Source organism: Asparagus officinalis, chromosome 9 (assembly GCF_001876935.1).
Source record: "Asparagus officinalis chromosome 9, Aspof.V1, whole genome shotgun sequence".
Taxonomy (NCBI): Eukaryota; Viridiplantae; Streptophyta; class Magnoliopsida; order Asparagales; family Asparagaceae; genus Asparagus; species Asparagus officinalis.
In genome coordinates, this window is record NC_033802.1 from 36,438,359 (window position 1) to 36,463,612 (window position 25,254).

Here is a 25,254-nt window from a genome sequence, read left to right on the forward strand (position 1 = left end):
CGCCGTGACCCCTACTTCGCCGCCTGCACCCCTGTCCACGCTGCCTTCAACCTCCAGCCGCTCCGACCGTCTCCAGAACCGCCGCCAGCTCCTCCGCTCGCCGCTGCTCTAAGCCCCGCCGCCGTGAGCTCCGCCACCAGTTCTCCCCCTCCGCCACCAACCCCTCCGACGAACCCTTCCGACCAACCCCCATCACCTCCTCCGCCTCCTCGCCGTGACCTCCTGCAGCACCGCCCCTGTTCTCGAGCTCCAGCCGCCGCCTGCACCCCATCTCCGACCGCTGTCCCCACCGCCTGCTCCGACCACCGCCGCCGTTCACCCTCGCCCGTGCCTGAGCAGCCGCCTTCGCCTCCTGTCGCTGCCCTCCAAGCTCAGCCCCGAGCTCGCTGCCACCGCCAACCCGAGCTCCCTCTTCCTCTGACCGACGATCTTCAGACCCGCGGACTCGCGTGTCAACGTCGATACGTTCAACGAACCGAGGCAAGATCCCGATACTCTCTTGACTTGTTATTCAATTCTTAAACTCGCTGTGAATTAATTAGTTGCTTGCAAGGTCCCTATTCTTGCTCAGTACAATTTTAGATTGATCACAAATTAATTATGCATAAGAACTCATTATCCGAATAATTATTCGTTACAAATATAGAACTGTCGTGAACATATTGAACTAAGAACTATAACGTATAGAACTGTTGTGGACGTAACGAACTGTGGACAATGACGTATGACCATTCACATTGTAATACATATACTGTGATAACCTGCACGGATTTATTTGATGAATGATATTAAAAATAATATTGTGATAATAGATACTGTAAAGATAAAATAAAATAAAATTATTTTAGATTAATTTATAATTTTAAAGAATTTATTTGACAAAATAATCATTTTAAAAGAATCATAATAAATTATTTGGTGAAAAATCATTTTAGAGTAATTATAATAAATTAATAGAATTTATTTGATAAAAGAATTATTTCATAATAATTATAAATAATTTAAAAGAATTTATTTTAGAATAAGCATCAATTTAGAATAATTTCAATAATTTAAGAAAGTTTTATAAAAGAAATTATTTTAGAACAATTTTAAATATTTTTAAAAGATTTATTTTAGAAAAGGGATTATTATGAATTATTCATGATTTATGTTTCTTAATTTTAATTATGTGATATGCTATGATATTGTTGTATATGATTAGTTGAATTTATTACTCTTTGTTATGCTTGAGAACCGTTAGAAATTCATGACTAGTGTGGCCTGGTGTGTCCTGTTTAAGACTTAGAAACCTGTGTGTATGAAACTTAGAAAAACAAGAGAGTTGGGATGGGGAAATTAATGTTCATGTGATTGGATAAGACTGTTGATGTATCTTCCAGGCTCGCTCCCGTGGTTGGTGTCGCCACCAGGGTTGGTTTGTAGGGCTAAAGTGAAGTGTGTACATCACTTTAGTCAGTGAAATCGTTTCGTCACTCGGGTTCTGTTTGAAGTTCGGACCAGGCAGAAAACGGTTTACGTGTAGTCCTCTAGGTCGCATGTGTAGCGGGAATGGATGCATGTATGGGATTTGTGAACAGTCAGTATCCGATGACAGGAGCGTTGACTCTGTGTGAGATGTGACCAGTGACATGTTATAGAATGGCTAGTTACATGACCTTGTTTCTTGGCTAGATATCATTTCTTGTGAGATACGGACCAGTTATATTTCTTTTCATACATAGATCAGGGTTAATATTTAATTATCTACAATTCGAGACATATGGTATATACATGAGAGTTTCCTTTTTTGGATTATTTCGCTCGACGTACTACATCTCTTATTATAGATTTTTAAGTATTAATTTCATCTAGTTATATCACATTGTGACTTGGATGATTGTTCTGATTGCTAGCTGCATGATTTCGTTACCCGATTGATTTACGGATTCTTATGATTATCATGTTTTGGTAGTGGATTGCATGTTGATTTTGTTGGATTACCAGTTGCATGTTCTTTTGTCGTTTCGGTTATCGTATCGTTTTTCGCTTGGGGTTTCGTTCGTTCTTTTCCTTGTGGGATCTTGTCGTGTGCCATACACGCTGACGTACACCTGTTTTCTCTGGTGTACGTTAGATTTAGAGGACGGATAGGTCCAGTATGATGATGCATTAGAGCAGGAGTATGCCCAGACAGAGTGTCTTCCAGGTGGAACAGAAGAACAGACAGAAGCTTAGCCTTTTCTTTTACGTAATCACTGATGAACACTAGATTTCTTATGTAGTACCTCATCCTTTAGTCTTTCGAGGGACTTAGTTATTTTGCAGTACTTCCTTCTTATTTTGTCGGACTATGTATTCGAGGGACTTAGTTATTTTGCAGTACTTCCTTCTTATTTTGTCGGACTATGTATTTTCTTATTTTAGTTGGACTGTTTTGTAATAAGGGCATGTTTGACCCAAACTTTGTGTCTCGGATGATATTCTATTTGTGATATGTCTATTTTTATTCTGAGTTATTCATTATATTCTCGCTACTGTGATCGGGGACTTGTGCCTTCGCTTTATATTTGCTTGATGCTTAGCATATTAGATTGAGCAGAAGGGGTCTAGTACTTAATTCTCCTCAGTCTAATACGTCGCGGGCTTGTTCACGTTCCGTTTCCCCGGTATTTTGGGAAGCGGGGCGTGACAGAAGTGCTAAACTCCACCTCGGTCTTCTTGCTCATACCAATGTGCTCAAAGGACTTCAATCTACAGGTCAAAGCACTCCTCAACAAATCATGCACGACATAACTAATCAAATAACCCAGCCTCAACAAATACCACGGTCTAGCCAAATCCAAAGAAGTCGTCAGCTCTCTATCAAACACCATGCTCCCAATCAAATAATATAAATTATTCCTCCTGATGCCCTTCAACACAATCATGGACCCTAATGTGACCTTCAAACATGAATCGACCAAGGTCACCCTATAGTCTGCTGCCATCAAAACTCCAAGTGAAATGATATTCTTCTTCAAGTGAGGAACGAACCTCACTCCAACCAACTCCCGAATCACTCTGTCACTCATCCTAATCTGAATGGTACAGATACCACCAATAGGATATTCATGATCATTACTCATGAGCACGACCTCCCCTCTTTCCAACTCCTGAAAGCTGGAGAACCAATCCCTCCTAGGGCAAATATGGTAAGAAGCATCCGAATCAAACATCCACTCTGTAGAGTCGACAACACAAACTGACAGTAGTGCAGATAACGAGTAGTCCGAAGAATCCGAATCTAAATTATTGCCACAAGTCTTGACAACATTCACCTCTGAAGCTTGAATAGCTTTCCCCTTATTCTTCCCGGCTCGATCAACCAACTTTGGGCATTCGACTTTTCAATATTCATCCTCTTTACAAAAGGCACACTGATTCCTACGAACTCCAAGATGTACTCCTCTAGACTGCGACCTCCTACCACGATTTGGACTCTTTGCTCTTGCGACCAATGCCCCTGCTACCGGCTCAACTAAAGTCTCCTTATCCTTCTTAGCCGTCATTGATCATATCATATTTTAAATCTTGAGTCAAACAAAATCTAATCACACCACACGTCGTTCTATTTATCTCTTTCCAAACCTTCTCCTCAATGTCGTCCAGTTTCCCGTCCAACTCCAAAGTATCTTCTAAATTTTGCGCATTGAGCGCATCCAAGACTTCACATCTCCAAAGATCAAAATTGTTTGCTCCATTAAACTTCTCCACATCTATCTTCATAGAGTGGATATTTAAACTTTGGACGGTCTTTACGCCGGAAGTATCCTCCACAACTCCTTCTTTCCCGACCATTATTCTCAAAGCACCAAAACAAATACGGAACAAATAAAGAATAGATCCAAAACTAAAAAATATAGAGTCTTTATAAAAAAGATCCCACCTTTATCACCAAATAAAGTCCTAGACGAGCCTCCAAAACGACCTACTCCTCCAAATAGCCCAAGCGTAACCCGAGCTCTGATAACACTTGTTGAGCACTACGGAAGCCAAACAACCAAACCAACATGCTACGAGAAATCAAATCAAACGAACGTCGAGAGAATGCCAAACGAACCAAACCAATACCACAAACACAAACAACCAATTTTAACGTGGTTCGGCAAGTTGCCTACGTCCACGGGGCAAGAAGGGGATAGGATTTTCACTAATAGAGAAGAAGAGTACAAACTAAGATTATAAATCACTCAAACTCACCAATTAATCTTACCAACAAATCTCTAATTCTCTCCAAATAAAACACTAACCAATAGCTCAGAAAATACATCTTTTCTGTGCTCCAAATATCCCTAATTTTTTTTCTTGATTCTCTCTTCCAATTGTTCCATATATATAAAAATCTTAAAATCATAAACATACTAGGAATTCTAAAACAAAAACAAAACAGATTAGAGATCCTAATAACGTGTTACCAAAACAGATTGAATCATGTTACCAAAATAGATTAGGAATCCCAATAACCAGTTACCAAAACTAGTTAGGAAACATATTAGAAACCTGCTAGCCAACAAAGGGATATAACATCCCAACCCAAATATTATTTGAAAATTAAACCCAAATATTATTTAAAAATTTAACGAAAATTTTGATCATATTACACACCCACGTATCACTCCCAACGTCTTAAAGTTGACAGCATAGTCTATATATATACAGAATATCTTCATAGAGGAAAGCGACAATTGGAAAACTTAACTGCTACAAAGCCATGAGGTCATATTTCTGTTACTTGCAAGATGCTCTGTACTATTGTCCCTAACACTTTGCATCTAAAAGTCACTTGGTTAGCAGGTTCCTTATTTTGACTGTGGCCATCGCCTGCGATAGACGCAGCCATAAAATATGTGGCTGGCGAAAGGCTCAATAGGCTACTCAAATGAAAGTTAGGAATACAGTGATAGAGAGATCAAACATAGATGAATGCCAAAAATATTCAATTATGAACTAGAATCTCAAGTACCAAGTAATCAACAAAATTATTCAAGTATGAACTGAAATCTCAAGTATCAAGTAATTAACAAACATGCTCTACTTACAGTATTCTGGATTGTTGCCAATCTCGGGACAATATCACACGCATGCCTTCAAATATAAACTCATCGGTGAAGTGTTACTTCACACACACACAGGGCACTAGTCCACTGAAATACCGCATGAAAGGAATTGAATTAATTCGTAGTAAAACATATAATACAAGTAAGAATACTGACAAAACATATAATCACCTTCCATTAGGTAGTGCGTGCAAAAACACTATTTATCGACTCTTAAGCTAGACAACTATGAAGTGCAGTTATTAATTAATTCGTTTATAAAAAAAATCAAAATATAATCCTTGCCTTTTCAAGATTATTTGTCGAAGTTCATAAAGATTGAAAATATAAAATTACTGCAGAATTCACAGAGAGGATGGACTAGTTATGGATTTGAAGTAACTCCCTTTTCTTGATAAATACACCCACTTCATTAGACCAATATCCAAGCTTTTATCTGACTGCCTAAGGCTACAGGGTTACTATGTGTTGGGAATCTAACGCCGAAATCCCTAATGCAATAGAAACGCAGAAAAAAAAATACACAAAGATTTACAAGGTCGGCAACTGCCTACGTTCTCGGAAGCCACACAGTAAATTTCTTATTAATCAAACAAGAAATTACAATTTAAAAGCAGATCTCAAAACTGAGATTTCTCAAATGAACACTGTAGCTACAGTGTTAATAATTAAAGAGAATAATCCTTTTCAATTCTCTCTTGAGAATAAATAATAATACCCCCACAATATTAATCCCCTTTCAATTTTCTCTCTCCTTAATTTCTTTTCTTAATCCCCCCTCAAAAGAACAATTGAGAGCTGGAGATAAAAATCGCTGCTGCGATTTAAAAAAAAGGGGGGGGGGGGGGAGAGGGGAAGTTCCAGCCACTACACCGAAAAACCCTAGGTGCCTTTTTATAGGCGAGGTGGATGAGCTGGCGACAGCCTGTCGCCAGCGGCCCGCGAACGCAAGGGGAGAGCGCACGAACGCAGAGGTCGGCCTCACTGTGACGCAGAGCTCGGGCCTTCGCCAAACGCAGAGTTCGAAGGTCTGCGTTCGCCCGAAGCTTGCGTTCGCCGAGATTGTGCGTTCGCCGAGATTGTGCGTTCGTCGACTTCTCCTGCGGCCTCCAGCTTCGCCTGCGTCATCCTCGAGCTCGTCGGAGCTCCTCCGCCGTCGGAGGTTGGTATCCACCCCCAAAACTAACAATCTCCCACTTGGAGACCAAACCGACGCCGACGGGCTATCTCATCAAACTCCTCTCTTGTGTGGCTCCGCCCTCATCATCTATACATGAAGGCAAACTGAAGTTGCACACAACTCCAGTTTCTGAACGGTCACCATCTTTGTTAACATGTCTGCTGGATTCTTACTTTTTGGAATCTTCTCCAGTTTCAACACGTCATCTTCCAACAGGGATCTGATGAAGTGGTACAAAATCGCAATATGCTTCGTTCTAGAATGAAATGCGGAATTCTTAGCCAAGTGAATCACACTTTGACTATCGCTATGCAAAACATTCTTCTCCTGTTTGAATCTCAGTTTTGTCAATAAGCCCTGAAGCCATATCATCTATTTACTGGCTTCAGTCACTACAACATACTCAGCTTCTGTAGTGGATAAGGGGAAAAACTTCTGTACCTGTGACATCCAACTAACAGCTGTAGTTTCGACGGTGAATACATAGCCGGTGGTGCTTCTTCGGTGATCAACTTCACCGCCGAAGTCTGCATCTACGTACCCTTGCACTTCCACCTCTCCCTTACCAAAGTGCAAACACTTCTGTGTGGTACCTCGTAGATATCTTAGAATCCACTTGACCGCTTCCCAATGAGCTTTTCCTGGATTCGACATAAACCGGCTGACCACTCCCACTGCATGGCCAATATCTGGTCGCGTACAGACCATTGCGTACATCAAGCTTCCTATAGCTAAGGCGTAAGGAACCTGAGCCATACTCTCTTTCTCTTCTTTTGACTGAGGAGACTGATCCTTCGATAGACGAAAGTGGCTGGCCAAGGGTGTGCTCACAGGCTTGGCGTTTGAGGAGACTGATCCTTCGATAGACGAAAGTGGCTGGCCAAGGGTGTGCTCACAGGCTTGGCGTTGCCCTTGTTAAATCTCTGCAAAATACGGTTGATGTACTCCGTCTGAGATAACTGCAAGAGACCTCTTTTCTTATCTCTCGTGATTTGCATTCCAAGGATCTTCTTCGCTGGACCCAAGTCCTTCATGTCAAACTCCTTTGACAGCTGGTGCTTCAAACTCTTGATATCATTCATATCTGCTCTTGCAATCAACATATCATCAACATACAGTAGTAGGATGATATAGCTGGACTGATATCTTTTGAAATAGCAACAGTGGTCGGCGTTGCACTTCTGGAAACCTTCCTTGTGTATAAAGCCGTCAAACTTCTTGTACCACTGTCTTGGGGCTTGTTTCAGGACATACAAGCTCTTCTTGAGTCTGCACACCAGGTTCTTCTTCTTTTCTTCTGAGAAACCTTCTGGCTGGTGCATGTATATCTCCTCTTCTAGATCTCCGTGAAGAAACGCCGTCTTCACGTCTAACTGCTCGAGATGAAGATCTTCAATTGCTACAATACTCATCACGGTCCTGATAGTATTTAGCTTCACCACGGGAGCGAAAATATCGGTGTAGTCAATTCCTTCCTTCTGCTGGAAACCTTTGACAACTAGCCGGGCTTTATATCTTCTGGAACCATCCTGCTCCTCTTTCACCCGGTACACCCATTTGTTGTGTAGTGCCTTCTTACTCGTAGGTAACTCTGCTAGTTCCCACGTCTGGTTTGAAATGAAGGACTTCATCTCATCTTTCATGGCAAGCTCCCACTTGCTCGCATCTCCACACTGACAAGCTTCATCATAGCTTTCAAGCTCTCCACCATCTGTCAACAACAGATAGTTCATGTATCTCTTGTTGGGTACAGGAGGACGAGAAGATCTTCTTAAAATCGGAGCTGGTGCGTCGGGCTCCTGCGCACCATCTTGTCCAACAGGCTCTTCTGGCTGAGGACCCTCTGCATTGGGTTCTTCCGAGAGGTTACTCGGGACATCATCTGCATCCATAAATATTAACTCGCTCTCTGAGTCATCTGTCTTGTGCATGTCCTTATACATCACCTTCTCGTTGAATATCACATCTCTGCTCCTGATCACCTTCTTGTTTTCGTTGTCCCAAATGCGGTACCCGAACTCATCTTCACCATAGCCAATGAAAGTGCATTTCTTTGGCTTGGGATCAAGCTTATTCCTGCCTTGATCACTAATATGCACGTAAGCTACACAACCGAAAACTTTAAGATGTGAGAGTTTTACCTCCTTTCCGCACCATACCTCCTCTGGTATTCTATGCTCTAATGGAACCGATGGACCTCGGTTGATCAAGTAGGCTGCTGTGTTGACGGCTTCTGTCCAGAACTACTTCGGTAGGCCTGACTGTACTCGAATGCTTCTGGCTCTCTCTGTCAACATTCGGTTCATTCGCTCAGCTACACCATTTTGCTGAGGTGTACCAGGCACGGTTCTCTCCATTTTGATCCCGTGCTCATAGCAGAACTTCTTGAATCCGGTGTCTTCATATTCACCGCCATTGTCAGTCCTTAGCTTCTTTATTCTCAGACCAGTCTCATTCTTGACCATAGCTTTCCATCTCCTGAAAGCTTCAAATACTTCTGACTTATGCTTCAGAAAGTAAACTCACACTTTCCGAGAGTGATCATCGATAAAAGTCACGAAGTAGTGTTTTCCACCAATGGACGCGGTGGTTGTTGGTCCCCACACATCTGAGTGAATGAGCTCTAGCTTCTGCTTCCTGGGGGTTCTACCACTTATCTAAAAGCTGACTCTCTTCTGCTTTCCAAGTATACATTCTTCACACATATCCATCTCCACTGACTGCAGTCCTGGGAGTTTTCCCTTTGTGTGCATGATCTTCATCCCCTTTTCACTCATATGACCGAGTCTCTGGTGCCATAGCTTTGAAGTCTCATTGCCTGCTGCAACTGAGATCGAACAACATGCACCTGCTGTCATATATAGGGTACCAGTCTTCCTACCTCGAGCAATTGTCATTACACCCTTTGAGATCTTCCAATCATCTCCATGGAAGGTCGTGGTATATCCTTCGCCAGCCAACTGGCCTACGGATATTAAATTCTTTCTCAGGTAGGGAATATGCCTGACATCCTTTAGCTCCCATACTAACCCGTTCAATTTAATTTTTACCACGCCTTTGCTCACAATAGCACATGGTTGATCATCACCAAGATACACGTATCCAAAATTTCCGGGGGTATACTTCTCGAAGAATTCTTTCTAAGAGGTAGCATGGAACGACGCTCCTAAATCTAACACCCAAGATTCCTCCTTGCTCTCCAAAGAGCATATCAATGCGTCGTCTCCTCCTGAAGTGGAAGTGACATTCACCTCTGCCTTCGCCTCCTTCTCCTTCTGTGCACTCTTGCACTGATTCTTGTAATGCCCGGTCTTTCCACAATTCCAACACTCGATAGCCTTCGAGCTGTTGCTTGGATTCCTTGATTTGGACCTCCTGTCCTTTGATCTACCTCTGAAGTTTGATTTTCCTCGTCCGTTTCCTCTGGTTGAATTTCTACCTCTTGACTCTGTATGCAATACTGAAGAGGTTGTAGCTTTACCCGTTTCTCTCCGTCGGATCTCCTCACTGAGAACTAGATCACGAACGTCGTCGAACTTCAACTTGTTGTTTCCCGACGAGCTACTCACAGCTGTGACTGTAGCGTTCCAACTCTCTGGTAGGGAAGATAAAAGTATTAACGCCCGAACTTCCTCATCAAACTCAATCTTAACTGAACTCAATTGGGTTGTAACCATATTAAGTTCATTGAGGTATTGTGCCACTGACGCGCCTTCTGCCATTTTCAGATTGAATAACCGCCGCATCAAATGAACTTTGTTCGCGGCTGATGGCTTCTCATACATATTTGAGAGAGCTACTATAAGACCCGCCGTGGTCTTCTCCTTCGCTATGTTGAACGCAACATTGCGAGTCAACGTCAATCTGATAACTCCGAGGGCTTGTCTATCTAGAAGGTTCCACTCATCCGCCTTCATAGAATCTGGCTTCTTTCTCGATAGTGGTTGATACAGATTTTTCTGATACAGATAATCCTCTATCTACATTTTCCAGAATCCAAAATCTGTTCCATCAAATTTCTCAAGTCTCATTTTTCCTTCATCTGCGGCCATGGCTCCCACTTGAATCTGACTTCCTCTAGATCGTTTCACGCTCTGATACCAGTTGTTGGGAATCTAACACCGAAATCCCTAATGCAACAGAAACGCAGAATAGAAAAAATACACCAAGATTTACGAGGTTTGGCAACTGCCTACGTTCTTGGGAGCCACACAGTAAATTTCTTATTAATCAAACAAGAAATTACAATTTAAGAGCAGATCTCAAAACTAAGATTTCTCAAATGAACACTGTAGCTACAGTGTTAATAATTAAATGGAATAATCCTTTTCAATTCTCTCTTGAGAATAAATAATAATAACCCCACAATATTAATCCCCTTTCAATTTTCTCTCTACTTAATTTCTTTTCTTAATCCCCCCTCAAAAGAACAATTGAGAGCTAGAGATAAAAATCGCTGTTGCGATTTAAAAAGGGGGGGCCGAAAAATTAAAAGGGAACGCTGCTACGTTATTTTTCGTCCGCCGCCAGAGAGAGATCGGGGGAGAGGAGCAGCCAACCCTAGGGCATCAAAGGGGGCTTTTATAGGCGGAATAGATGGGCTGGCGACAGCCTGTCGCCAGTGGTCCGCTTGGACGCCAAGGTCGGGGCAAACGTCGAGGTCGAAAAATGCCAAGTTCGAGTTCACCAAAACGCCGAGGTCAGGGTGGCGTTCGCTCGCGGGGCTCGAGCTCGCCTGCGACTACCGAAGCTCGACATCCTCGAGCTCGTCGGAGCTCCTCCGCCATCGGAGGTTGGTATCCACCCCCAAAACTAACACTATGTGCACGCGCCTGAGCACACCAATGGTTAAAGATATATCTTCAATCAGAGAGTGATATCTTGTTCTCAATGCTACAAAACCAGAAAGATTTGTGGGATTGCAACGTAACACTCTTCTCGATGAACTAGTAGCTTGCAATAACCGTAGACTTCTTTGCATAACACTTGGTAATCATGTTTGGGATTATATGTTGGAGTTGTAACTTAAAACTTGGGTTTGTAGAGGAAAAGAGGAAAACTTTAGTCCCACATTGGAAAAGAGATGGGAAGATAGGCTCTTTATAAGCCTTCCTTTTCTCTTCTATGCCTAGAAGAAAATAAAGGTTATGCTCCACACCACACACGTGCGCGTCGACCGGGCCGGGCTCGGGTTCGGGTCGGGTGGCGCGCGCGCACGACCTGCAGACACGAATGCAGCTCCGGATTAATGAGTTCTTAATTTGCTACATTTTTATTTTTGAACAATTAAAATGTGATAAACATTTTGTAACGGTTAGGATTAGAAAACGGCTAACTTTAATACATTAATGGACGAGTAATTAAAACGTGTTAATTGCGGAATTTATGAATAATGGATGTTTTAACCCTATAAAAGGACCTAAACCCAAAGAATTTTCTACAGTGTGAAAAACACAAAACTTCTTCTTCTCTGCCCTATACTTGCTATTATATTCTGCTGGTTCCCTGAAAGTCTAGAAGAGTTCGCAAAGCCTTCTTGAAGCTCGTGCCGACGAGAAGGAGGTCGCCTGACCGAGGCTCGTTGTATCTCCAGGAACTTTTGCCGCGTAGCCCTGTACGAGAGGGGGCAATTAGATTCTTGGGACAGTGCTTGCACGCCTTGACCATCAGATCGTATTTCTAACCCTCATTTCTTTTCGTTTGAATTATTTCTTACATTTGTGTTACAATATTAATTCATTATTATCTAAAAATTATTAACTACATTTCATGCTAACTATTGTCTAAACAACTTATATTCCCAACAATCCAAGAATCTAATTGTGCTATTTAGAATAGTATCATGATTAGCATTCTGCTTTTTATGTTAATGTTGTCTGCAATTCTTAAAAACAAAATGTTACACTGCATGATTATTCTGTTGAATGAATGTTTTATATATTTCTGTTGCATTATAATAACAAAATTATTCATTCATCATCAGATTATGGCTACAAGTGAAATTATGTCTGCTAAACCAGAGAAGTTTGATGGGAACAATTTCCGTCGTTGGCAAAACCAAATGATATTTTGGTTAACAACTCTACATCTAATAACAACCATAGAACTAGACAACCCATCTTCATCTAGACCAGTTACTAGGCAATCTTCCTCATCTTCCTCCACATATTCCATTCCTATCTCGAGAACACCTCAAGAAATAGAGTATCATTACCTACACAGAATCTTAGGAGCTTTATCTGATAGGTTATATGATATATATTATACTATCACTAATGCTAAAGTTCTGTAGGAAACCCTAGAGAAAAAGTATGGTTTAGATGATATGGGAATTAAAAGATTTAAAGCTTCTAATTTTAACAAATTTAAAATGGTAGATTCTAAACCAATGAATGAGCAAATTCATGAATTTGAACATATAGTTCACCAATTAAAAGTGAATGGATCTATCTTAGATGAAACGTTTCAGATAGCCTGTCTTATAGACAAACTTCCCGAGTCCTGGTCAGATTTTACCAAAAACCTTAACCATACCCAAGGAGATCTTACACTAGAGCAAGTATTGAATTCCATTAGAATTAAAGAGCAACATAGACTCAGGGAGAAAAATGTGACAAAATCCGAACCCAAAGAACCCAAAGTAAACAATGTTGAATCTAAACCCTTTCCCCAACACAAGAAACGTCCATTCCACCAAAATCAAAATAAAACATTTAAGAAGAAATCCTTTCATCAAAATAAGAACCCTGTCCACTTTCAAAAGAAGGAAGGAGCTGAACGTCGAGCCTGTTTCGTTTGTGGACGAACCAACCACCTTGCTAAGGACTGCTTTTATAAGAAGACAGAACCACCTAAGCCTAGGAAGGGAGGACCTCCACCTAATAAGTCACAAGTAAACATGGTGACTTTCAGTTCAGCTGAGACTGCTTTCAGATCTGTTCTCTTCACCTCTGAAGTAAACATGACCTTTCAAGCAAATGATTAGTGGATTGTCACTGGAGCTAATATTCACGTTTGCTCTAATCAATCTTTGTTTTCCAGCTATCAGGTCTCAAGTAGAGGAACTGTGATAATGGAAAAAAATAATGTGGCTCCTATAACTGGAATTGGTCGGATCAACCTAAAGCTGACTTCGGATAAGACTTTGATCCTGCAAGATGTCCATCATGTACCAGATATTAGGAGAAATCTAATTAGCGGATCTTTATTAGTGCAACAAGGCTACAAACTTGTTTTTGAATCAAATAAAGTTGTAATAACCAAGGGATTGAACTTCATTGGTAAAGGTTTTTTATGTGATGGTCTTTTTAAATTGAATGTTAAGAATTCTACTATTGCATCTCCAATAGCTTTGAATATCGAACCTTCTATCACTTGGCATCAAAGATTAGGACATGTGAATTATAATTTAATTAAAAGATTGATGCATCTTAATATAATTCCAAAGCATAATATAAAAGATGATGAAAAATGTGAAATATGTGTAGAAGCCAAACTTCCTAAGAAACCATTTAAAACTATTGATAGAGATTCTGAGATATTAGAACTCATCCATAGTGATGTTTGTGATTCAGGAAAACAACTAGAGGAGGTAACAAATATTTTGTAAACTTTTATAGACGATTGCTCTAAATATTGTTACCTCTACTTAATTAAGACTAAAGATGAAGTCATAAACAAATTCAAAATATACAAAGCAGAAGTTGAGAATCAGTTGGATAGGAAAATTAAAATACTAAGATCAGATAGAGGTGGTGAATGTATTAAAACAATTCTGTGAAGAGAATGGAATTATTCATGAAATAACTGCTCCATATACACCCCAATCTAATGGAGTAGCTGAGAGAAAGAATAGAACACTAATGGACATGGTAAACTTAATGTTAATTAATTCAGGTGTGCCAGAAAATTTATGGGGAGAAACTCTCATGACTACCTATCAAATGCTAAATAGAATTCCATTCAAAAAATCTGATAAAACCCCTTACACAATTTGGAAGAATAGAAACCCTAATTTGGATCACCTGAAAGTGTGGGGGTACTTAGCAAAAGTTAAAATACCTGAGAATAAGAGAAAGAAAATTAGACCTAAAACTGTAGATGGAATTTTTATTGGCTATGCTTCTGATAGTAATGCAAATAGATTTTTAATAATCAACTCTGACATTAATGAGATAGCCAACAACACCATAATTGAAGCTAGGGATGCACATTACTTTGAAAATATTTTTCCTTACAAGACCAGAATAAACAACACATGCCCTAGCTCTAATAATTCAGATCCTAGTTCTAATCAAGGTGAAACTAGTTCTAAACAAATTAGACCACTAGAAAGTCCAGAGGAGCCTAGGAGAAGTAAAAGAACTAGAATAGAAAAGGTCCATGAAGATTTCTATGCATTACTTGTAGAAGATTCTCCAGTTACATTTGAAGATGCAATGAAATCAGTAGATGCTCCATTTTGGAAGGAAGCTATAAATAATGAGATACAATCTATAGTTCAAAATTATACTTGGGAACTAACTGATCTTCCTTCAGGCTATAAAACTATAGGATGTAAATGGGTATTTAAGAAGAAACTCAGACCAGATGGAACAATAGATAAATATAAGGCCAGATTAGTAGCTAAAGAATATACCCAAAAATCTGGTATTGATTATTTTGATGTCTATTCTCCAGTAGATAGGATTACTACCATTAGAGTCCTAATAGCTCTAGCATCTATTCACAAATTAATAATACATCAAATGGATGTTAAAACTGCATTCTTAAATGGAGATTTAGATGAAGAAATCTATATAGATCAACCTGAGGGATTTATAGCTTCTAGACAAGAAAAGAAAGTATGCAAACTTATTAGATCACTATATAGTCTCAAACAAGCTCCAAAACAATGGCACATGAAATTTGATGAAATTATACTATCTTATGGATTTGAAATTAATCAAACAGATGAGTGTGTATATCATAAAATAGATAATAACAACAAAATTGTGATATTATGCTTATATGTTAATGATATTTTTATTTTTGGTTCTGACATACAAATCATAAATGATATCAAACATTTTTTATCACAAAATTTTGACATGAAAGTTTTAGGTCAAGCTGATTTAATTCTTAACACTAAAATCTTGAAGAATGAGAATGGATATGTGCTGTCACAATCACATTATATAGAGAAAATTCTTAAGAACTTTTATGATCCAAACTGTAAACCTGTTTCTACTCCATATGATCCTAATGTACATCTAAAGAAAAATACATGTTATCCTTAATTACAAAGAGAATATGCATAAATAATTGGATCATTAGGATTCCTAACAAACTACACAAGACCTGACATTGCTTATGCAGTAAATAAATTTAGTAGATATACATCAAATCCTGATAAGAGTCATTGGGATGCTCTAGAAAGAGTTTTGAGATACCTAAAAGGAACTATGAATTTTGGTTTACCCTATAAAGGTTATCCATCTGTACTAGAAGGTTATTCAGATGCAAATTGGATTAGTGACTCAGTAGATGTAAAATCCACCACAGGATTTGTGTTCCTTTTAGGAGGAGGAGCTGTTTCATGGAAATCTACTAAACAAACTGTAATGGCTAGAAGTACAATGGAATCAGAAATGATAGCCCTTGATACTACTAGTATAGAAGCTGAATGGTTGAAAGATTTACTAACTGAAATTCTACTAATCCAAAAACCATTACCAGCTATTTCTATTCATTGTGATTATAGGTCAGCGATTGACAAATGCCATCAAAAGAATGCAGATGTGAAAATGAATCAACACTTGAAAGTGCGACACAAATCCTTGAGATATAAGATGAAAAATCATATAATAACCTTAGACTTTGTAAGATCAGAGAAAAATCTTGCAGGTCACTTAACTAAAGGCTTATCTAGGGCAGTGGTCCTAGAATCATCGAGGGGGATGTGGTTAAGCCCATAAGAAAAATCACTGCAATGGCAACCCAACCTCGCAGAGGTTCAATGGGTAGAAACAAACTAAATAAGTGATTAATAGTGAGGAGCACTGAATTTATTTGCTCCTATCCCTAGGGTGATCAGTGCTCATAAAAAGCAAGTGAAAGGTTGAGTCTAACTCTTAATGAATCCAAAACTCATGAGGCAGGATGCTTACTTGCTCGCATCCTTATTAGGATTCACCTATATGTGTGTAGTTGTGAGGCCGCGACTATGGGATCAGGGCTGCTCCCTAGTAACACACATGAAAGATACCTGCGCAAGGCCGATAATAGCGCAACCCGCTTAGAATTCTTCAAAACTATACTATGTGTTCTTTCTGTAGAAATCTGATAAATATGATTGGTTCAAGGCGAAGTCCATCAAGTTCTCACGGATCTATACAATTGTCACTAAGTGAAGGTTCAAACCGAAAGGTACCTCCACCTATTACATAGTATAAGGGAACCAGCAATCTTATTTATTTGTTTTTATTCTACTTTTATTTCTAAATTATTTTAAGTTTTAAGTTATGTAGGGGAATGTTGGAGTTGTAACTTAAAACTTGGATTTGTAGAGGAAAAGAGGAAAACTTTAGTCCCACATTGGAAAAGAGATGGGAAGATAGGCTCTTTATAAGCCTTCCCTTTCTCTTTTATACCTAGAAGAAAATAAAGGTTATGCTCCACACCACACACGCGCGCACCGGCCGGGCTGGGCTCGGGGTCGGGTGGCGCGCGCACACGACCTGCAGACACGAATGCAGCTCCGGATTAATGGGTTCTTAATCTGCTATATTTTTATTTTTGAACAATTAAAATGTAATATTTATTTTTAAACAATTAAAATGTGATAAACATTTTGTAACGGTTAGGATTAAATATTTTGTAACTGCTATAATTAAAATACCGCGGATTTATGGATCTAAATGACAGAAAACGGTTAACTTTAATACATTAATGGGCGAGTAATTAAAACATGTTAATTGCGGGATTTATGAATAACGGCTGTTTTAACCCTATAAAAGGACCTAAACCCAAAGAATTTTCTACAGTGTGAAAAACACAAAACTTCTTCTTCTCTGCTCTATACTTGCTATTATATTCTGCTGGTTCCCTAAAAGTCTAGTAGAGTTCGCAAAGCCTTCTTGAAGCTCAGGCCGACGAGAAGGAGGTCGCCTGACCGAGGGTTGTTTTATCTTCAGGAACTTTTGCTGCGTAGTCCTGTACGAGAGGGGGAAATTAGATTCTTGGGACAGTGCTTGCACGCCTCGACCATCAGGCCGTATTTCTAACCCTCATTTCTTTTCGTTTGAATTATTTCTTACATCCGTGTTGCAATATTAATTCATTATTATCTGAAAATTATTAACTGCATTTCATGCTAATTATTGTCTAAACAACTTATATTCCCAACATTATATAGTAGCTAATTGTATCTACTAGACCCCTCCAACAAAATGTTCAGAAGATCAAAGCCTAATGGCAAAAGGAAACTTACAACCTTTTCTTTTTTTATACTGCACTTCAACAATATAGAGAACCCACTTATACGTTTCGCAAACCGACTTGAGTGGGTTGATTACTTCCTAATTACAAGAACTGATGCATATCCATCTTGTCAACCGCGATATGTGTCACTAGGTTGGTGGCTTTGTTGAGCACCGTGTTGAAGCGTGCTTGCAAACCAAACGAGTCGGCGAGCGATGAGAGAATAATAAAACACGAGTGCAATTCAAAAAATAACAGCCAAAATCACACAAATATAGAGATTTACGTGGTTCAGCAAATTGCCTACGTCCACGGGGAGAGGATGAGGAGATTTCACTATATGGAGGAGAAACAACGGGTTACAATCTCTCAAATAACTCTCAAAATAACCCAACCAATGATCTCACATTCCCTTACAATAATCTTCCTCTCAAAGTGCTCAAAACAATCAATTATCTCTGGTAAAACCTCTCACCAAATCCTAAAAACATGTGTTTCTATTTATATCAAAACCCAATCCAAAACAGGCTAGGAAACCAACTTCAGCCCGTATCCGCTTTCGGTTGACCGATGCTCCTCTATCGGTCGATCGGTGCTCCTCTATCGGTCGACCGGTGCTCCTCTATCGGTCGATCGGTATACCTCCATCGGTCGACCAATAAGAGTGCATCGGTCGACCAACCAGAGCAGGATTTTCAAACCCTGTAATGTGCACGATATCGGTCGACCGGTCCTATGCGATCGGTCGACTGGTCCTATGCGATCGGTTGACCGACCCGAGGGTTTTCCTATAGTGATGATTTTGCACGTTTTTTTCACATTTCTCAACGATTCCTTCGTCGTTTTTAACAATTCTCCACCTCGGTGAAGTGCTCCCAAAACTAAGCCGACACTAACATGAGCACCAATGCGTCATCTCGCCAAATCCGGCTGCACCAATGAGGTTACCTACGTACCCCCTCTCCCAAGGGATCCAGTCGCCCGTAGTTCATCCAAATGGTCGCAAAGGGCCTCAACAATCACGAATTTGCAACAAGTTTCTACAATGATTAAACTTGTTGCTCGTGACCACCTTCGTAAGCATATCTGCTGGATTATCTTTTGAGTGGACCTTCATGAGCTCCACATCCCCGTCTTCAATAACATCTCGAACGAAGTGATAATGAATGTCGATATGCTTCATCCTCGCATGAAAGACCTGATTCTTCGTAAAATAAATAGCACTCATGCTATCACAATAAATGGTAACGGATCGCTGTCAAACACTAAGATCCTCCAAAAGTCCTCGAAGCCAAATCGCCTCCTTAACAGCCTCCGTAATCATCATATACTCTGCCTCTGTCGTCGACAAAGCCACCATAGACTGCAAGGTGCATCTCTAACACACCGGCGCATGGGTCAAAATGAACACATACCCTGTCGTCGACCGGTATTTATCCAAATCTAGTATAATCTGAATCTATGTATCCAAAACATAGCTGCACACCGCTAGTGTCCCACTCAAAAACCAAACCAACGTTGAGGGTACCTCGAGTGTACCTCAAATTCTATCTCACGGCATCCCAATGATCTGGACCCAGGTCGTGCATGTATCTCAAAACCATGCTGCCTGTGATAAATCCGGTCTCGTACAAACCATGACGTACATCAAGCTCTCAACTACGCTCGCATACGGAGTCTTTGACATCAACTCTCTAGCTTCAACTATCTTTGGTGAAAGGTTAGCTGAAAGCTTCAAATGGGCTCCCAATGGTGCACTAACTGACTTCGTCTTCATACTCACATTAAATCGTTGTAGCACCTTCTTCAAATAAATCATCTGTGTCAAACAAATTCTGCCCCTATTTTTGTCTCTGTTGATCTTCATCCCCAAAATACGTTTCATTTCACCCAAATCCTTTATTTTGAACTCTTTTGAAAGTTGTACCTTCAACTAATCTATCGCGGAACTAGAAATAGAAGCTACCAACATGTCATCAACATAAAGCAATAAGTAAATGTACGCACCTCCTCGCAACTTGTGATAGTACACGCAAGGATCAAGCTAGCTCTGAATGTACGAATAGCCAATCATGAACCCATCGAATCACTTATACCACTGTCGCGGAGATTGCTTTAACCCGTATAGCAATTTCTTCAACCTACAAACCAATTTCTCCTTCCCTGCAGCTCGAAATCTCAATGGTTGAGTCATATAGATTTCCTCATTAAGATCACCATAAAGAAATATTATTTTCACATCCAATTGATCCAATTTCAAATCATACTATACCACCAAAGTTAACAAGATTCGAATTGAAGAGTGTTTCACCACCGGAGAAAAGACCTCATTGTAATCAATGTCTTCTTCCTGTGTGTAGCCCTTTGCTAGCAACCTAGCTTTGAACCTCACTGGAATGCCTTTAATATTCTCCTTCTTCGTATATACTCATTTGCAACCAATAGCCTTCCTCCCCTTTGGAAGCTCAACAAGCCCCCATGTGTCATTCTTCTGAAGAGATTCCATCTCCTCTTGCATAGCTTCCTGTCACAAATCAACCTCCAAACTCTGTTCAGTCTCTCTGAATGTAGTATGAACCATCTCATCGATACTCTCCACCGGAAATGCATAAGCAATGACTGTATTCACATACCTAGATGGCAACTGTATGTCTCTCCTGGGTCTCCGAACCGTAATCAAATCCTGAACCTGAGTTGTCGGTCCTTGATTCTGCTCTGCTAAACCTATATCCTCCAAATCATCGTTGTGCTCGCCTGACGTCACCTCAGTTGGCACTCTAATAGATACGATACCATCTGGATACTGTGGAGCTGCATCAATCTTCACCACCTGTGATATCTCCTCTATCGGGGTGCTCTCCATCTAATGAGAGTTGGGAAGCTTTAAGATCGAAGCATCATCGAAAATGACGTCTCTACTCAGCACAATATTCTTATCAACTAGATCCCAAAGCTTGTATCCTTTCACACCACACTTGAATCCAACAAATATGATATTTCTAGCTCGAGATTTCAATTTATCAGTTCTGACATGATAAAATACGGGGCACCCAAATACCTTGAGCTGATCATAATTGCGTGCTGGCTCTCCCGACCACATCTCTATAGGGGTTTTTCCCTCAATCATAGATCAAGGCATCCTATTAATGAGATAGCTCGCATATGAAAGTGCCTCAGCCCAAAAGATCTTCTCCAAACAACTCTACGATAACAAACGTCGGACCTTCTCCAGTAAAGACCGATTCAATCTCTCTGTCACCCCATTCTATTATGACGTATGACTAACTGTGAAGTATCTCTCTATGCCCTCGTCTCGACATAGCTGTTGAAAGTGGTCTGAAGTATACTCATCGCTATTATCAGATCTTAACGTCTTGATCTTTCTCCCAGTCTGCAGTTCTAATCTCTTCTTTCACTCCACAAATAACTCTAGGAATTCATTCTTATGCTTCATGGTGTACATCCAACAACGCCTAGAATAGTTATTCACAAACGTGATGAACCAATATCGACCACCAAGTGATATCATCTTGGTGGGACCCCAAACATCCGTATGCACATAGTCCAAGATGTCCGTCGTTCTGTGTACGGTTATCCTGAACTTCACCTTTGTCTTCTTGCCAAGAATGTGGGCTCACAGAATTCTATCTTCCCACTATTGGCTCCCTTCAATAGCCCCTGTTTGTACAAAACCTACAATGACTTTTCACATGTGTGCCCCAATCTATATTGCCAAAGTCTGCTCGCGTTAGCCTCTGAAACAGCTGAAGCTTCCTGGTCAATCTCGGTGCTTCCCTTCACATAATAAAGATTCCTACTGCAGACTCTTTTCATCACTACCAAAGTTCCCTTAGTAACTTTTACTACAACGTTCTTAAAAAATCACCTTGAATCCCTTTACCTCCAAAGCTCTAACGAAAATAAGATTCTTCTTCAACTGAAGAACAAATCTCACTGCATTCAGCTCTCAAACAACTTCATCATGCATCTGAATATTGACGGTATCTATCCCACAAATATCACAGGATTGATCATTTTCTATGACTACCACACCCCCATCGAGCTTCTCGAAAGATGCAAACCAATCTCGCTGGGGATTCACATGATAAGTAGCGCCAAAATCCAGCATCCAATCTGATGCATCTGCATAGTTCACCTATGGAGTAATCAATAGAGAAAAGCAGGAATCATCTGAATCATCACTTTTAGTGACATTCACCTCATTGGCCTTCGGGCCCTTCTTCTTGCTATTCTCCTTCTCTCTGAGCTTCAGGCAATCTCTCTTCCAATGTCCTTATTCTTTACAGAAAGCACACTGATTCTTCAAATTTTGGTAGCGACCTCTAGACTTTGACATGCCTCTATTGCCACCTCTCGGATAAGGACTTCTTCCTCTCATCAACAACACCTCTCTTGAAGTGCTAGTACTGGAAGTATCTTTGTCCTTCCTCCTCAGATCGTAATTTGTCAACGCATTAGTCACTTCACTATATGTGATGGAAGATCTACCGTTCAACAAAGTGAGTACGAATGTATCATACTCCTCATCGAGTAAGTGAAAACACCCTAGAGGGTGGGGGTGAATAGGGTCAATACTAATCTAATTCGATATTAATGCTAATAAAAATTTACTAACACAAATATCCTAACAAGATAGGTATTCAATTGAGATAAATAAAGAATATATAAACAAGAGGATAAATAAAAGTGGACAAAAATGCAAACTCAAACAAGCAATATGATCACGGAGTTCGGTCCTTCTGATCTACGTCTCCGCTCCCCACCCTCAGGGAAAATCCACTAACACAACAGGTTTTTGACGTTCACCTAAAACATTCACAATCGGTTTTCAACGCTTACCGAAAAACGTTTACAATACACACACAAAGTAAATACACTCTACACCCTCTAAGTGTTAGCCTAGCGTGTGTCCTCTTCCTCAAGTGCTCAGATTTACAATCTCTCTCAAGGCTTTATAACCGACGCCACTCCTCTTGGAATCGATCCTGTCTCTCACCATCCACTACTCTCGGTGTACAAGTATAATACAATATGCAACTTACAATAATGCTCAAATACGAATGATTTGTTCTCTATAATAGGTGAGAATACAATATAAGCTCACTCTCACAATATCATAATCTCACAACCCAATATATAATGTATGAAATGCTAAAAGCTCAAATAAGAGTGTGTGTGATAAAATGAGTTCAAATAGAATCTAACTCAAATAATAAACTAGCAATGATATAAATATAAAAATCAAGAATAAAATTCTAGATAAAAGAGTTAGAAGAACTTCTCTATAAACACGAATGATGATGAAAAAGATTGAGGATGAATTCCTCAATTGAAAATGCAAGCTTCCTCTTTTGTAAACAAACACCAAACTCAAACAAGATTGAGGATGAATTCCTCAATTGAAAATGCAAGCTTCCTCTTTTGTAAACAAACACCAAACTCAAACTTGAGAAGAAACAAACTTTAAATGAAAATGCAAGCTTCCTCTTTTGTAAACAAACACCAAACTCAAACTTGAGAAGAAACAAACTTTAAAAACCTTTAAAACTCTTGTTAAAACCCTCTTAATTTTTTTCCCAGAACTGAAATAGTGAGGGGTATTTATAGGATGAAAACTAAAGCCCAAAAATCAAGAAAACCCAGCAAAAAGATAAAAATACAAAAGTCTAGAAAAACTAGCTGTTACAGGCGTCGGTCGACTGATGAACTGAATCAGTCGACTGACGAGCTGACCGTTAGAGGCAGCTAATAGCTCGTCGGTCGACTAAAGAGTTCATCAATCGACTGACGACCTATCAGTCGACTGACCAGTTGACCAAATAAGAAAACGTAAAATTTTGAAGATTGCAGGTAGTTTCATCAGTCGACTGATAACAGGTTTTCAGCCTGTAATGAATAGTAAATATGAATTTCAAATATCTTTTAAAAATAGCAAACAAATTCTAAAAAATGTAAAACTTTAGAAAACGTTTATAAACATGAATATGAACATGTTGGAAAAAGAATTTTTTAATTTTCTCTTATCATTTGTGAAATCTTAGAAATAGTCAAAAACACTAAAATACATGTGTTTATAAACATGTTAATTTTTACATTTAGCTCAAATCATGTTCTGAAAACTTGTGTAATATTTTTATGGACTTAATAATAGATGTTAATAATATTTGTATAGTCCAAAGCATATTAAAACATATTTTGCATAAAAACACCTATGATTTGAGAAATATCACAAATAAGTGTGTGTAAATTTGAGCTTGAAGAATTTGCACACATTATATATAAACCTATACTAAGTATACCAAGAATGAATCATATGAAGCTTGAACTTGATTGGTTGACTTGATTTGTATAGGCTTCAATATCAATGTAGCTCATTTTCCCGTGTATACTAAATAACACAAAACAAAATACAAAAATCAATATTAGTCATAAATTGTTTGTTAAATCATCATCAAAATAAGAAGGCTAACAGTTGTTGGCCTTCTTATTTTGATGATGATTTACAAACAATTTACTACTAATGTTGTTTGTCTAGTGTTTGTGCATTCCTATGTATTATAGACAAACAACGTAGTTGGAGGATGGATGGAATAGAGCTTCAACGATGATATCCAAAGGAGGTTAGCGGAATGTCGGGTTGAAGCCTATACAATTCAAGTTAAAGATCAAGTTCAAGCTTCATTCGCAACGTGTACCAAGTTGAGCTCAATGAAGATCAAGATCAAGCTTGGGTAATTTAATTTAGGATTTATATTATGTGTGTTAAGTACGTTAAGCTCAATTATCTATACACACACATTTATTGGTTTCTTCGTATATATATATAGTTATATATATATATATATATACATAAGTTTTGGTTTCTATGCATATATATAGTTATATATATATACATACATGTGTTTTGAGTTTTTATAATTATATATATGAAATTATATATTTCATATTTTCTATTGTGTTTTTTGAAAACATTACATAGAATATGCAATTTTGTGAAAATACTGTATTCTTAGTTTGTAGACTTCAATATCAGTTTATACATGTTTTACTAAGTCTATAAAAACATTTCACAAAGTTTCAAAAGTTGGTTTATGTCAAAACATCAAAATTTAAGTATCTCATATTTTCATGTTTTGAACTATTTTGTAAAATGATGATATTTTCATGTTTATTATCATGTCTACAATCATTCCCCAAAGTTTTACATTTTTTGGAATTTATTTGATATTTTTAAACAGTGTTTTAAATCAGCTTGTCAGTTTTATGCTGTGTCAGTTTTCGGTCGACCGCACCGGTCGACCAATCATTTGCTCTTTCGTCACCATGCAGCAGAGAGTTGGTCAGTCGACCGGTGCGGTCGACCGAGAGCTCCATCAGTCGACCGCACCGGTCGACCGACGTAGTTCCTGCTCGATTCTCAGACTGGAACCTAGATCGCGGTCGACCGCAAGAATTTTCGGTCGACCGCCCCTTAGTCTGACAGTTTCCAACGACTATTTTTTTGTTACCGTTGGC